This window comes from Durio zibethinus, chromosome 23 (assembly GCF_047325235.1).
Source record: "Durio zibethinus cultivar Kanyao isolate XHJ-2024 chromosome 23, ASM4732523v1, whole genome shotgun sequence".
Taxonomy (NCBI): Eukaryota; Viridiplantae; Streptophyta; class Magnoliopsida; order Malvales; family Malvaceae; genus Durio; species Durio zibethinus.
This window is the reverse complement of record NC_143184.1, coordinates 2,465,997-2,481,916: the sequence shown is the minus strand read 5'-3', so window position 1 is coordinate 2,481,916 and position 15,920 is coordinate 2,465,997. Positions and strand designations below refer to the sequence as shown.

Sequence of the window (15,920 nt, the reverse complement as noted above, 5' to 3'; positions counted from 1 at the left end):
AAATTCAATTAATGATATAATAAATTTAATTGTATTGCTATAAAAGTATATTAAATCCAACTGGACACTAAGTTTTGATAATTCACATTGCAAGCGGGGGATCTCCTCATCCTTATCTTATCAGAGTTCATACTAAAGATCCATTTAGATGGTCAATGAGATTAATTTCATTGATATTGAAAATAATAATAAATATAATATTAATTAATGTAACGATGAAATTAAAATCAATAATAAAATATATGTTTAAATGTAAAAATATTGATAACGATAAAATGAATTATAATAAGAAAATGACTTTAAAGATAATATAGTAAAAATCATATTAAAAACAAAAAATAAATTATTTAATATTTATAAAATTAATAATTTATTAAAATTTATTAAATTATTTTTAAATAAATTAATAATTTTGCTAATCAAAATTAAAAACAAAAAATAGTGTTAAAATTTAATAAAATAATTATTATATTAAACTAATAAAAATATTTATATTAAACAAATAAAATAATTATAATATTAAACTAATAAAAATAAAAGTTAGTGACAAGGATTTTTTTTTTTACAACACTTCAGTGAGGAGAGTTAAAGAAAAAAAATTGAAACACGGGCAAAAATGAAAAAGGTAGACTGCGATGGGAGAAGAAACTTCCACCAGAACCTTGAGGTCTAGCGGCTCTCTGGAGCTTCAGTGCGATGGCCAAGCTTCAATCTCGCAGCACCTTGTTATCTAAACAAGTTTTTGGCGCGATTGGGTACTTTAATCGTGTCGCTCTGAAAGAAACCGTTGATCAAAACGAACTCCTAGTCACCTCTTTTGATGATAGAAGAAAAATAAAAGGATGAAAAAAAAAAAGTGAAGTTATTTATTTTTTTCGAATAAAACAAATTTATTTATTCAACTTAAATTAATTATTTTATTTATTTTTTATATGAACACAACGAAAGAAGAATGGCCAAAAAAAGCACCATGAAAGAAAATTTTTCCTCCTTTTCTTTCATTTTTCTTTTTAATTTCTTGCCAACCAAATTACATAATCACACTTCTTGCATATGACAATCTTTTAGGAAGTAATACAAAAAACATACACTTATTGCGTATAAAAGTCTAGGTGAAATAATTAGGACTAATGGCATTAACTAGTAGCTGGGCGAGAACAATTAGCTGGTGAGAATGCCAAGAAATGTACTAAATAGTACACTACTTATAGAAGCTCGTCCTTCATTTTTTTTTTTTTTTTTAAATTTAAGCATGGGAAACTTTTCATTAATCAAATTCAACATTTGCCCATCGGAAAAAAAAAAAAATGCCTATAATCCCATTTGCCCAGAAATGCAGTAAAAACGTTTGTAGTACGTGTAGTCGTGAACCATGTGGCTGGATAACTCTGAAAATGATGTTCTCCGGATAAGTTTGACGTCGACCTTCCATTTTTCTCACTCCTGGAAATTATACACTCCATTTATTTCTTTAACTATTACGATGAATTTAGTTTTTAAAGCAATAATTAACTTGATTATTTGAAAACATAATATATACTTTTTTTTACCCAAACACGAGAAAATATTTATACTGCAACAAGTAATATGCACATTTGAATATGTATATATTATTAAATATAACAAATGGAAAACAAAAGAGAACAAAAAAGAAATTTAATGTTACATTAAGAGACAAATAGACAGTAGTTTGATTGACAGATAAATCTCTAGTTGCGTGACTTTCTGCTCTACTTTTTTCTTTGTTTTTTCTTCAATTAAATCGCCACATAATTTTCACGGTTTATATTTTATAATAGTTTCCAAAATTATTGTATTGAAATTAGGATATTGGGAGTACAAAATTTTCAAGTTCTCAAAAAATTAAAAAAAATATATAAATTATAAGACTCGTATCTGTGCATATATACAAAGTGGCTAACATAAAGGCAAGAATTCAGGTCAAGACAACAAATTCTATCACATTAAAAAGATTATTAGTTCAATCTACAAATTGTGTCAGTAGTTTTATTAATTTATTTGTTTATTTATATTATAACAAGAAAAGAGCATAATTTTGTTTCATGTACGAAATTTGATTACATTAGCAAATACTATAATTTTGAATTCCACCAAAGATGGACAGAACCGACGCAGCATTAAGTTTTTCATTTGCTTTCTGTATATGGATTACATCAGCACTCATGAAAGTGGAGGAAACTATTGTGCCTAAATTAACATGATCTCAAACATACATTCCTTTTAGGCTATTACTTTAGCTGTTAGTATCAAAATTTCATACCACTTGATGATGCCTACATGAACACGAAACATTTTTCATTTCATGTGGATTTTTCACCAATCGGATTACATTTTTTTTTTTTTTGAATTCATCATTTTTTTTTCATTTTTACTTGAGACGCGGTATTCCAAAAAAAAAATGTTGAAAATCAGTTACAAGGATTGAACAATCTTAATAATTAAGAATTAGAATAAGTAAAATTGAATTTTAATATTGAAAAACGAGTCAGCGAAGACTGGGTTCTTCTATCACTCGTGGAGAAAAATAATTTGCTATAGTCTTTTATGAAGGTGACATGCTATAACATACCATGGATTAACAAGTAATATAATGGCCACTACTTCTACTGGGCACTTAACTAAACCAAGTGGGGCGGCATTAGATTGAGTTTTAATTTTGTTTATGCTTGAAAAGATAGTCGATTTTGATAAATTATAAGTTCTTTTTCGCATTTGTCAACGGTATCGTCATTGGCTAGTGTGCATTTAGGGCTCTTGCACACTCATTTATCATTTAATTATCGTAATAATTTTGGAATCGTCAGACGTAATGTGCTTTAAAATTGAGAAAAATAAAATGAGAGTCATCATAAATTTTTATTAAAGTGTGATTGGTCACTCAAAAGTTTATCATTTTAATAAAATTATAAAAATATGTTTAAAGTTTATCAAAAAGATAAATTTCGGTATATTAAAAATCAAGTTGAATCTAAGAGTCGGTTATGCGTGAAAATGATTAGCATCCCATAACGCCCATAAATTGATACCATTTAATTTTACGTTATTTTTTGTGTTGGATAAAAATGATTTTAATTTGAAATTTAACACTAATTCCCTTCATTTGAAAAAATAAAAATTTTTTAAAATTTTTATTTTAAAATATTAAAAAATTCTTTAAGTTAAAGAATTATCTTAAAATTTTTCAACATCTAGGTAAAATTTAAAATAATTATTTTCGGTTAAGATTTAACACAATAATTCTTAAAATGAAATAACAATCTTTATAAAAAATAATTGTTAATAACTTTCTAACATCTAGGCAAAGTATCAGAAATTATTTTTTTGGAGTGTTATTTTTATTTTGCTTTATAATATCACAAAAAAAATTTTAAAGCATTATTTTTTTATTATAAAATATTTTATCATCAAATAGTAAATTAAATAAAGAATAATGTCAACAATTATTAATGATAACACGCTAATATATATATACTAATGAATGTCATGTAAAATGAAATGCAATTTAAAAGTTTAGTTCTTAAGTATAATGAGACCACCGTAATATTTAGGCAGAGTTTAGGTGCGACTGTTTATATTTAAGATCCCAATTTATTATTATACTTTTTATTTATTAATCTTATTATTAATGTGAATTAAGCACTCGTGTGAAAAACTTAATGAAATTGAGTTTCATAAATACCCTATCATTTAAGCAGCATTCGAGAACAAATCATTTCATGTGAGATTTTTGCACGTATCTTTAAGATTTAGAAATAGACTTAGGGTAAAAGTTTAGGGTTTAAGTTTGGGGTTTAATTAAAACGCGAACATCTTTAAAAATCTCTATCATCTAAGCGAACTTTCGGAGAAAGTTTAATTTCTATAATTTTTGAAAATTAATAAAAAATTTCTTATATATTTAATTTTTTTAAAAATTTATTAATAATAATTCCCTAATATTTAGGCGGAATTACATTATTTAGGCAGCATTCGGGAACAAATCATTTTATGTGAGATTTTTACACGTATCCTTAAGGTTTTGAAATAGATTTAGGATAAAGGTTTAGGATTTAAGTTTGTGGTTTAATTAAAACGTGAACATCTCTAAAAATTTCCATCATCTAGGCGGACTTTCGGAGTAAGTTTAATTTCTACAATTTTTGAAAATTAATAAAAAATTTATTATATATTTTATTTTTTTAAAATTTATTAATAATAATTTTTCAACATCTAGGCAAAATTATTTTTTAGGAATACGTTTTATTCCCTCCAACATCTAGGCAAAAAAATAATCAAAAGTATTATTGTTATTCATTTTTAAGCATTGTAAATATATATTTTTTAATTATTATCTTACTTTTATTATTATTTATTATTATTAAAAATAATTAAATATTTATCCTAATAAATTTAAAATTTTTTATCATGTATAAATATAAAAACTTAAAATAACAAAAATAATAATATATAAAAAAATAAAAAAATTTTTTTATTGAATTGGATCAGTCAACGGCGGTTCGATTGGACCGAAAAAGATTTGGTTTGGCGCGCAGTTCGGTTGAGGAACGGTTCGGACCGGTTCAATCGGTTCAATAATGGTTCATCTAAATCGGTTGAAGGTTGGCTGAAGCGGATTGACGAGTCGATTTACGTAGATCTCGGGTCGGGTTTGGTCCACACGTGGATCCTCTTATGCTTGAAACGATGTCGTTTTGGTTCTATGCTCAAAACGACGTGGTTATGCTTCTATGTTTTTTATAAAAGTCAATTTTTTTCAACTATTTCTCCATTTTCACCAAAAAAATTTTTGTAGAGCTTTCAGTTCTCTCTATCCTCAGCCGAAATCCGACGCTGTGCGTGGGGCCAGCCGCCGTGTGGGTCCCCGTCGGCGGTGGTCGCCAGTGATTAAAAATTCTGAAATCCTCCTGAAAGCTCTTTTCGAAGCGATCTTTCCAGATCCGATCTCCTCTTTGTTGGAAATAGCCTCGATTGATATAGATCGGGGTTCGAAGTTTTCTGTTCTTCTTTTTTTTTTTAACTCAAACTAATAACCTTTATTTTTTGTTGTAGGTATCTCTTTGGCGTTGGTTCCTCACCGATTTGGTGAGGACTATGGTTTTTGTTTTTATGATTTTTTTGTGTTGATTTTTGTAGATCTGTTTATTTTTTTGTTTGGGTATTTGGGGGGTTGTTTAGGTTTTTTTTTTGTCTGAGAGATTGTTAGTAGGGGTGCGTATTTTTTGGTGTTCTGATGAAATGATATCTAACCATTTTAGAGGAGGGAGATCAAGTATTTTATAAGGTTAGAAACGATGGTTGCGTATGCTGATAGAGTGAAGGGATTGGACGATGGGTGGTATGATGGCTGGGGTAGCTTGACAGGGCGTAGGTGGCCAGCGGTGCCGTGCACGGCACCTGCTGGCACCAACCCTTTCCATTTTATTTATTCTGTTTGGATTTTTTGTTTGTTTTTTTTTCTTTTTTTTTTAATTTAAAATTTTAATTTTTTTAATTAATTAATTTTTTTTAGATTATAAAAAATATAGACTCGAACAAAATTCGGTATCTACATTAATCATCATGGTATTTTAATGTTAATTTGAACAAATTTTAATGACAGCGGACTGGTCAAAACTGGCCAATGAAGTCATTGTGTTTATTTTCCAAGAGAACCAATGAAAGAGTCCCAAAAAGCTACGTTAACCGGAGAGTTCAAAACGCCAAATAATGGGAGTGGCATTGCATGATCCTGATGGGGACCAAACACACTAAATTTTGTTCGTTGGCACTTTTATAAAAGTGATTCTCCTTTACATTATATACATTGCACGATTGTAGTTCCCTGTTTAATGGTCAGATATTGCCTGGTTCATTTTCAGTAATATATATATTTCATAATTTGACTGGGAAACAGAGAGGATTGCATTCATCAGAATAAAAGTTTACAGTGTCAGAGCTTGTAACTGGCATTTCCACCTTCAAAGCACAAAGTTAGTTTAACGATTTCCCACTCTAACAAATCCAGATGCTAACACTTAACATGATTTCAAAGAAGTTAATGCAAGGTGAATCTTATAAGTGCTTTCTCAATAGAATAAATGAAAAATAAAAGAAAGGATTAAGGATCAGCATGGAGATTTGATCAACGCAGGAATCATGAAGGAGCTGACAAGACATTTTAAAAATGTCAAGACTTAAGAGAATTCAATACTAGAATACATACAGCCCATGCCTTTTGTTCCAACCCATTGCCAGCCGTTTTGATCAGGATTTTAAGCAGAGGCTGCAAAACTCACCATGCTATAACTTCAACGAGGACGAGGGCCCTCCCCCTTTCCATTAATGCTGTCACTACCAAAATAATTTTCCTTCCCAGACCTTTTTCTGTCGGCCATCATTTCCAATTCCATAATAAACAATTAAAAGAAAAAGAAAACAAACGTGAGCAAATCTGATTAGGTGGTTTATAATTTATAAACAACCAAAAACAGCGTCGTTTTGTAATGTGCCAGCTGCCTAATTTCTTGATATCGTTTCAATAAGTAATCAATCATAATATCCTAATGGACTATCGGTTTGTGAATTAAAAAAATATACAAATGTTAACTATTATTGCATTTTTATTAAAATAAATTAAAATTAATTATATAAACTAAATAAAAATTTAATCCTAATGGATAAAACTCAATACAAATAAAATTTGAATTAATTTTATATTTTTTGAAAAATAAAATTTTAACATGATCATTGTCAAGTGCTAAATGATGAGACTTAAAATGTTTTGTGAGTCAAGTTTATTATATAATTTTTGAAATATTGAAGGATAAAATGGATTATAAATACTATTTATTGATGATAAAAGTGAGATAAATTTTATATTTTATTTGAAATCTTAAAAAAAATTTAAGGAAACGAAGGTTTATGATTTAAGTTTATTTTCTCCTTTTTTTGATAAAATTAAAAATTTTAAAAAATTATATTAAAATATCAAACAAAAAATATATTATAAAAAATAAAATTTTAATTTTTACCGAGTCAAACTCCTCTTGATTCCTAATTTCCTACTATTGATAGAAAAAGGCTATCCATTCGAGTTTGGATTTTAGTAGTAGTAACTTTTTTTTTTTTACCACATTCTTTTGATCTAAACCGACAGTTTCACTGCGAGACATCTTTTTATAGCTCTAGACAACAGAGAAGATACACCTGTACTTTAAAACAGGATAGAGCAGAGGCCCAATGCCCACACCACATGCCGAAGAGTAAGCCTCGAAAAACTTCCCAAGTCCCAGCCCATTATATACCCATCCCCACTGCCACTTTCTCCCAACCTTTCGATTTTCATTTCGCGCTTCGCACGAATTCAAAAATTTCTCCTCCTCTCCAACTCCCGCCATCATTCCAATAGTTGGAGGCTTGGAGACGAAACACGCCGCCATCTGTGCCACCCCGCCACACGGCCCCAATCTTTTTAATTAAACCTATAATATTATCACCTTTTACACCAGTAATTAAACCCTAAAAGATTATTTTAAAAAAATAATAACCGTCTCGGTAGGCCTTAAGGTCGTTGGCAAATTTGGTCCTTGTACAAAACAAGATCCCTTCCTTTCCTTGTCTATGAAAATTCCAAATCAGCACTAATTCCTCCGCCAACTTTTTTATTACTCTATTTTGTTTTTCCATTTTTTTAATCTCTTTTGCTAAAATTAAGTCTTGATATTCGAACCTTCTTTCAGTGTTTTGTTGGAACTTGGAAGATAACACAAAGCGGGAAGAAACGTGCTAATTTTATAGATCCCTTCTTTATTTTTGGTGCATTGCATCGATTGGGAGTTTTTAGGGTTTTAATCGGGATTCCGGTGGGCGTGGTTTTCAATTGCACAACCACCGACTTGAATTTGGGGCAACCAATTACGTTAAAATTTTATAGCTTCCTTCTTTTTTGTATCATTGCATCGATCGGGAGTTTTTTAGGGTTTTAATCGGGATTCCGGTGCGCTTGGTTTTCAATTGCGCAAACACCGACTTGAATTTGGGGCAACCAATTACGTTAAAATTTTATAGCTTCCTTCTTTTTTGTTTCATTAAATCGAACGGGAGATTTTTAGGGTTTTAATTGGGATTCGGTGCGCTTGGTTTTCAATTGCGCAAACACCGACTTGAATTTGGGGCAACAAATTACGTTAAAATATTGTAGCTTCCTTCTTTTTTTGTTTCATTGAATCGATCGGGAGATTTTTAGGGTTTTAATCCGGATTCCAGTGCGTGGATTTCAATTGCGCAACTACCGACTTGAAACTTGAATTTGGGGCAACCGATTACGTTAAATCTAGTGGGGTTTTGTTTCAATGTGAAATTAGGGTTTTGGTTGACGTGCCTAGACAGATAGGGAGGATAATCAAACGGACGGGGAATCTTGAAATGCCGAGCATGAAACGCTGCAAGATGGAAGAAACGAGCCACGACTCCTACGAAGAAGAAATTTACTACGATTATGACGTGAATCCCAAGAGATTAAAATCGAAAGGTTATTATTCCTATGGCGACTTCGAAGATTTCAGCAGTGGCTCAGGTTATTGGAGCAGAGAGGTGTTGTACCAGGCTGGTGAATTGAAGTCGAATTCAATGAATTTGAATAAAGCAAAACAATGTAAGAAAAGTTCCAAGAAGAATTTTAAGCCTCCGTTGTTAAAATTATCTGGAGGAAGAACTCAAATGCTTCCTTCCAGATTCAACGATGCCGTTCTTGGTTCATCGAAAAATGGAGAATTGAATGTCGATTACACGGATTCGAGCTTGGAGGAAGATGAATTTGATGAGTCGAGATATATGAAACTTAAGTTAGGATATGGAAGCTCCGACTTGTATCTAATTAGTAAAAGAAGAGAGGAAAGAGAAATGGATTACGTAGGGGTTAATAGTAGTTTTGATTATGGAAATTATTTGAATTTTTCTTTGGCATTGCCAGACACTGAGGAGTTTGTGCCTAGGTATAACACTTATAAGGGTCTAGAAAGGTTGAGAAAAGAGAGAGCTGGAAAAAGGAAAGATGTGTATAAGCCTGAAGATTTTGCTTTGGGTGGTATAGTTTGGGCTAAATGCGGGAAGAGATACCCTACTTGGCCAGCTATTGTGATTGATCCGATATTGCAAGCTCCTGAAGCCGTCTTAAGTTGTTGTGTTCCTGGTGCTATTTGCGTTATGGTTTTTGGTTACTCAAAAATGGAACTCAGTGGGTAATCACATCTCTTAAGTAGCTTTTGTTGTTTAGTTAATGGCTAATATGCTCATTTATCTGCAATTGAAAGCAGGATTATGCGTGGGTGAAACACGGAATGATATTCCCATTTGCAAAATTCATGGACAGGTGTGTACTTTGTAAATGACCATCCTTAGTTGACTTTACTATAATGCCTTGGAAATAAGGGGTTTCTAATGTTCTTGAAAATTTCCTTGTTCAGATACCAGGGATAGACCCAGTTTTACAAGTGGAAACAAAGTGATTTTCAGATGGCACTGGAGGAGGCAGTTTTAGCAGAAAATGTTTTCCTGGACTCAGGCCATGAAAGCCAGCAAATAGGATGCCCAGATGCTCAACCCAGTGGTTCAAGTCAGGATTTGGATTATTTATACTCTCAAAACCTGGCAAGTTTATTCAGAACCATTTATGTTGTATTTATGACTTTAAGCTTCTCGAAATTAATAGTTTTATGAGGCATCCTTAATTTTGGGGGTCTAAGTGACATGGAATGCACTGTAGTTCTACTATGGACGAGCTCAGTTGGATATTTCTTTCTTCATGTCAATTTTGGTTTAAGCTCTTTGGTTTCTCCTTTTTTGGTGTGTAGGGCTTGCAAAGTACTTCAGTTTTGGGAACTGCTTGTTGATTTAAGCAGGATGCAAGACCTTGTGACAGCTGTGGCTCAATTGTCCCTTTAAAAACTATGAAGAAAATGAAGAGATCTGCTTATGAGGCTGAGCTTTTGTGCAAACATTGTGTTAAGGTTAATAAAGGATTCTTTCTGTTGAGGATGTATGTGTCTTTGAGTTGAACAATAAAATTTTACTTTCTTAAAATGGTGTTCTTGTTTCATTACAGCTGTGGAAATCAAAGCAGTATTGTGGCATATGCAGGAAGATTTGGCACCATTCAGATGGTGGCAACAGGGTAAAATATTTGCTTTAGAGCTTTTAACTATTTTGAGTATTTTCTTTGATCAAACAGTTGCTTATTTTGAGATTGTTCGTTTAAACCTGTGGATTAGGTCTGTTGTGATGGTTGTAATGTGTGGGTACATGCTGAATGTGACAACATTAGCAGTAAACTTTTCAAGGTATGCTTATCATAACCAACTTGCCTGTTTTTATGTTTATGATTCTTTCTTATTTTATGTTGTACCTAAGTCATAAGTACTGACTTGGTCACTGTCTGAAGGATCAGGAGCACATTGATTATTACTGCCCTGAATGTAAAGCAAAGTTCAAATTTGAATCATACTTAGTGAAAAGTGAGCCAAAAATCTAGTATGTTGGTTTAATCTGTGTTCCTCCTCTTGACAGTTTCTAATTTGAATTTATGTATTTGTCTTAAGGGAATCCTCTGACTCATTTCCAAAATTTAGACCTAATAATGTGATGAAACACTAAACAGATCTACAGAAAAAGGGGAGAAAGTGTTCCTCCTGACAAGCTAAATCTAGTTTGTGGTGGTGTGGAAGGATCCTATATTCCAAAACTTCATTTGTAAGTCTTGAAAAGCTTTAACATATTTGGAATAGGTTAGAAAAGTAGGTTGTTATCTATTTTGTTTCTATCTACTATAATTTTCTTCCATAAAAATTTCCATTATGTTCCAGAGTTATATGTGAGTGTGGTGCATGTGGGTCAAAGAAGTATTGGCTTAGTGAATGGGAGCAGCATACAGGCTGTAGAGCCAAAAAATGGAAGTACAGCATGAAAGTGAAAGGCATAATGATACCTCTGGAAAAAATGGGTCTGTTCTGGTTTTTGTGATTTCGGAAGTATGGCTTTGATCTTTTACTTGATTCATTTATAGTTTGATTTGCTTTAAAACTTTTTTTGGGGTAATTTATAGGTTCATTAGGAGAAGAATGTACTCTTTGGTTTAGCCCACAAAAGAAACAAACTTTCTTTCTTTTTTTTATTTTACTTCCACCTTCTCCTCATGAATGGTTATTGTTCATGGCTGTTCTTTAATGTTCTTGAATCCAATGTGCTATTTTTCTTCTTTCTTTTGAGCAGTACATATCTGGCTTTTGATTGTGTAGTCATTACATGTAAATGTAACTTAAGCTTATAATCCTTTCAGATAATGTTGTTAAGGCTAACTTTTGTGTGTATCTGTTGTAACTGATGTGAAGATACTAAATTGTCGCTGATTTCTGATTGGTCAAGCTCAAGGCCCCATCTCAACCTCCCAAAAGTGCCAAAATAATCCCATTTTTTTTTGTTGTTTGATATAATCTATGCTCACATGAAATATAAATTTGTGGTTCTAGTGTGCAGATTGTTGAATATAATGCCTTTGGTGGTGATACACTGAAGCTAGATAAGCAGAAGTTAATTGGTTTATTTGCAATGTAAAATACATTTTATAAGGACTATTTCTTGAAGTTCTTTTATCCCCTATTTTTGTTTGGAGTTGAAGAAGTTAACCAATTTTGAAAAGGTTGAAACTTAATTAATTATTACTTTCATTGTAATAGAAAAATATGAGCCTGTTCATGCAAAATGGACAACCGAAAGATGCGCCGTATGTAGATGGGTTGAAGACCGGGATTATAACAAAATTATTATCTGCAACAGATATTTTCATCATGCATCAGTTCTTTATGTTGACTTGCAAACCATTTTATAACTGCCAGATTTATTGGAAAGAGAGAAATTTCTTTGTTCAGGTGTCAAATAGCTGTTCACCAAGAATGCTATGGGGCAAGCCTTGTTAAAGATTTGGCTTCTTGGGTTTGTAGAACTTTTGAAACACCTGATGTTGAGAGGGAGTGTTGCCTTTGCCCTGTAAAAGGCATGTCATGTAAAATTAGTTTTCATGCTTCTTTTTCATTCTCATTTATGTAGCAGGAGGGAATTAGGAGGGTGGCGGGTGGAGGGGGGGTTATTTGCTTAGCAAAATAATTTTGGGATATATTTGCTTAGTTGCAATAAAATATGAATGGCACTCCTTTTATTGACTCATATTTCACTTCTTGCCATCAAAGTCATTTTTGGGATTTATATAGTCACTTATAAATGGAATAGCTTTTTGTGGAGTTTGACTGTTTCTTTCAACAGTTTGTTCTTCTAATATGTAAATCTGCTTCTACAGGGGGTGCTTTGAAGCCAACTGATGTTGAGTCACAGTGGATTCATGTCACAGATGCCTGGTTTCAGCCTGAAATTGGTTTCTTGAATCATGAGAGGATGGAACCTGCTGTTGGAATCCTTAGATTTCCATCGAGTTCATTTTTGAAGGTTCCTTCTGAACTAAATGATCATTCTAAATTATTATGTCTTTTGAGAATTAAGTTCTAAGATCTTTTGTTGGTAAGCTTGAGAACTGCAATGTCATCATTTTCTGCAATGCATTTTCTTATTATTATGATTGCATCACAACAATTCGGTGCTTTCCATCTAAGTGTGATTTAATCATGTGGATGACAGAGTTGCGTGATTAGTAAGCAAACTCATGGTTCTTGCACTCAGTGTTGCAAGTTTGCAACTTATTTTCATTTGATGTGTGCATCAAAAGCAGGATATAGCATGGAAGTAAGTCTTTAATTTTTTTTTTAATGTTTTGGTTAATGGCAAATGTTTATACTAGATTTCTAAGTGGAAGAGTCTTGTATGAACTCCAATGGCTGCTGGAATGCATATGACTGACTTTTTAGGTGTTCGTACTTTTATAGAAAATGTTCTTTTATTGTCAACTCATATTTATGCCTATTTTACATATTAAATTTACAGCTACACTGCTCAGAGAAGAATGGGACACAGAGAACAAAAACGTTAGTGTACTGTGCTGTTCATAGGTTTGGATTATGTCCCTTCTCTTTTTTCATTTTTTCTTGTACCTATTTTCTCAACAACTGGAAGCATAAAATTTTGGTTCTGCTCCTGTATGCATCATATCTTTTCTTTGGATTGGATCCTCATAGTTTGGTCTTTGATACAGGAGGCCAAATCCAGATGCAGTGGTTGTTATGCATACTCTTTCAGGGGTTTTTGCCGCCAGAAACATTCTTCAGAACGAGAATGAATGTCTTCAAGTTTCAAGGCTAATTTCGTCCAAGAATGCAGAGCTCCCTGGATCCCCAGCTCCAGAGACAAATAAATTTGATGCATACTCTGCCGCAAGATGTCATGTTTTTAGAAGGTCAAATTTTAAGGTAGATGTCCAGGAATTTTGTGATGTGCTTTCATTTAATTTTTTTTTATTCTGTTAATATTTTCTAATTCTCTGATTATTATTTTTATACTTCCTTAAACCTTTTTATTTCCTTCTTCATGAAGGTGAAGTCCATTGATTTTATGTGATTAATTTTTCAAATTTAAGCTAAAGCCGATTGCTGGTACTAGTTACCAATAGCTTCATATAAAGTAAACTCCTAACATGGTGAAATTATTGGTATCATTATTATCTTACTTATACTACTCTTGTTATTTGCAGAGGGCTGAAGCGGAGCCGATATTCCAATGACTGAGTAGGCCAAGTCGTCATCCTATAGATGCATTAAGTGCATTGAGCACATATAAGGTACTATTCTTGTCTTTGTTGTTTTAGATCTCCTGTCTTTTGAACACAAGTTTTTCATTTGGAACAGACGTCATTTATCTTTGCCTTCTTGGTCCTTTTGGATTGGTCAATGAAGTTACTATCTTTATAATTCCTTTGTCTTATAACAGGAAGTAGATGATTCTACCATTTTCTTGTCATTCAAGGATTGACTGTACCAGTTACAGGTAGCTATGATTCTTGATTATGTCCCATGATTATTTCTTCATTTGATGTAGCTTTCTAATTCAATTTACATATGTACTTTTAGAGAACTGAGAATCACTGAGTTTGTTTTGGTAAATCTGGTATTCCTGGATGGGGCCTCTTTGCACGTTGGAACATTCAGGAGGGAGAAATGGTACTTTGTTTGTACTGCTATCTCTGTTTCTGTCCATTTCTTAAAGCATCTATGTAGATTGGGTTGGAAGTTGCATTTTCATTCAGACAACCATTATTATGTTTGGTGTGTTGATAATCAGCATGTCCATCTCCTGGTTGTTGAGTATTGTGGCGAGCAGGTTAGGCAGTGTTGCAGATCTTAGGGAGGCACAATATCGTTCTGAAGGAAAAGATTGCTATGTAAGTTTCTTATAATCCCTCTGTTTAATTTGTGGATGTGCTGCATTGGTATTTCAATCAGTTTAGATTTGACTATCTTTGTGGTCTAGATTTTTAGTTGATAGAAATAAAATTTACATACCAATGAATTGTCATGAAGTACTGTAGTTCTGCACAAGATTTTTCAGCGGCTTATAGTATACAAGTACTACTTAGAGTGTTAAATTGATAAGCGAATGTCAATATTTTCTTGGTTTCATGAACTTTTAAGGTTTGATAATGCTGAAGTGCCCATTTGACTATGTAGTCTGTTTGGAAAAGGTTCCTAGACTTTTGGAACACCTTGATATATACTGTAGATTGGATGAATCGGTGGAGTTCCGGAAATAGATTGCATGTCAACGGTTTGACTCAACCATCAAATATTGAACTGAATGTAGGCCAAGATAAATGTCATTATCATCTTTGTGATCATGTGTCTGTTAACAGCATTTATAGAACGTGTGAAGTTTCTCCATTTACTGTACTGACTTGACACATGCTAGAGTCTTAGAGCCTCTTTGATTGTTTCTAATTAATCAAGCTTGAATCACCCTTGCTATTTGGACAGGTCTATTTTTTATTGTTGCTGCTGCTGCCCGCTGATTTTTTTGTTTTACATACTGAATTCTTAATGATTGTTGAATATGTAATGCAGTTGTTCAAAATCAATGAGGAAGTAGTGATCAATGCTTAATCAATCATTCGGTAACGGCTTACAATTGGATTGATGCATCCTCACCCCCTGTTCCTCCCCATGAAGAAAAACAGAAAATGATGCCCCTATGATTACTTTAGTGTTGGTGTTACTAGTGTAGCCTTCTGAATTCTCTTTGTATGCTGAAAATATCATCCTTTTTGCAGTGCATGCCTAATTGCTACGCAAGGATCATCAGTGTTGGTGAAGAGGAGAGCCGGATAGTTCTTATTGCTAAGGCCAATGTGTCTGCAGGCGATGAGCTAATGTAAGATTTGTGGATCCCTCTTTTCTCCCTATTTTTGTTCTTGGATATTCAAGTTACTGCATTCATTCATCAATACTCTAATTACAATTTGGATGATACAATAATCACATCTGTATGATTTGTCTGACAGGTATGATTATTTGTTTGATCCTGATGAGCAGGATGAACTCAAAGTTCCTTGCCTATGTAAAGCTCCCAACTGTCAAAAATATATGAACTAAGATCTACAGTCCCATTTATCTCTGAAAGAAGCGTTAAAGAGCTCCTAACTGATGGGGAACGTCTCCCCTCGAGACAGTATTTTGCTCACAGTTTTTTTTAGGGTTGTAAACGAGCTAAATATAAATGAATAGATTTATATTTGTGTTTTGTTTGTTTGTTTATTTTTAAAAGTGTTTGATAAGAAAATTATTTTATTTATTCAAGTTTAGTTTGTTTAAATGATATGATATTTATGTTCAGTTTATATTTGATTTAATTAAATTAAATAAATTCGTTTGTAAATATTAAACGAATTTGTTTACAAATAATAAATAAATTATAATAAAATAAATTTAAATAAA

The 15,920-nt window shown here is 32.3% G+C and overlaps 1 pseudogene across 1 annotated transcript; it reads left to right on the top strand.

Moving 5' to 3' along the window:
• The first annotated feature begins 8,253 nt into the window (after window positions 1–8,253).
• On the top strand, window positions 8,254–15,818 carry LOC111313947 (histone-lysine N-methyltransferase ATX3-like; annotated as a pseudogene). The gene is made up of 23 exons (XR_016332365.1): window positions 8,254–9,239; window positions 9,315–9,370; window positions 9,465–9,648; window positions 9,900–10,007; window positions 10,103–10,171; window positions 10,269–10,337; window positions 10,439–10,527; window positions 10,663–10,746; window positions 10,860–11,000; window positions 11,523–11,593; window positions 11,721–11,826; window positions 11,919–12,046; window positions 12,347–12,492; window positions 12,682–12,786; window positions 12,985–13,049; window positions 13,193–13,406; window positions 13,688–13,774; window positions 13,924–13,980; window positions 14,064–14,153; window positions 14,275–14,374; window positions 15,051–15,100; window positions 15,257–15,357; window positions 15,488–15,818. The product of XR_016332365.1 is annotated as a histone-lysine N-methyltransferase ATX3-like (transcript).
• The last annotated feature ends 102 nt before the right edge of the window (window positions 15,819–15,920 follow it).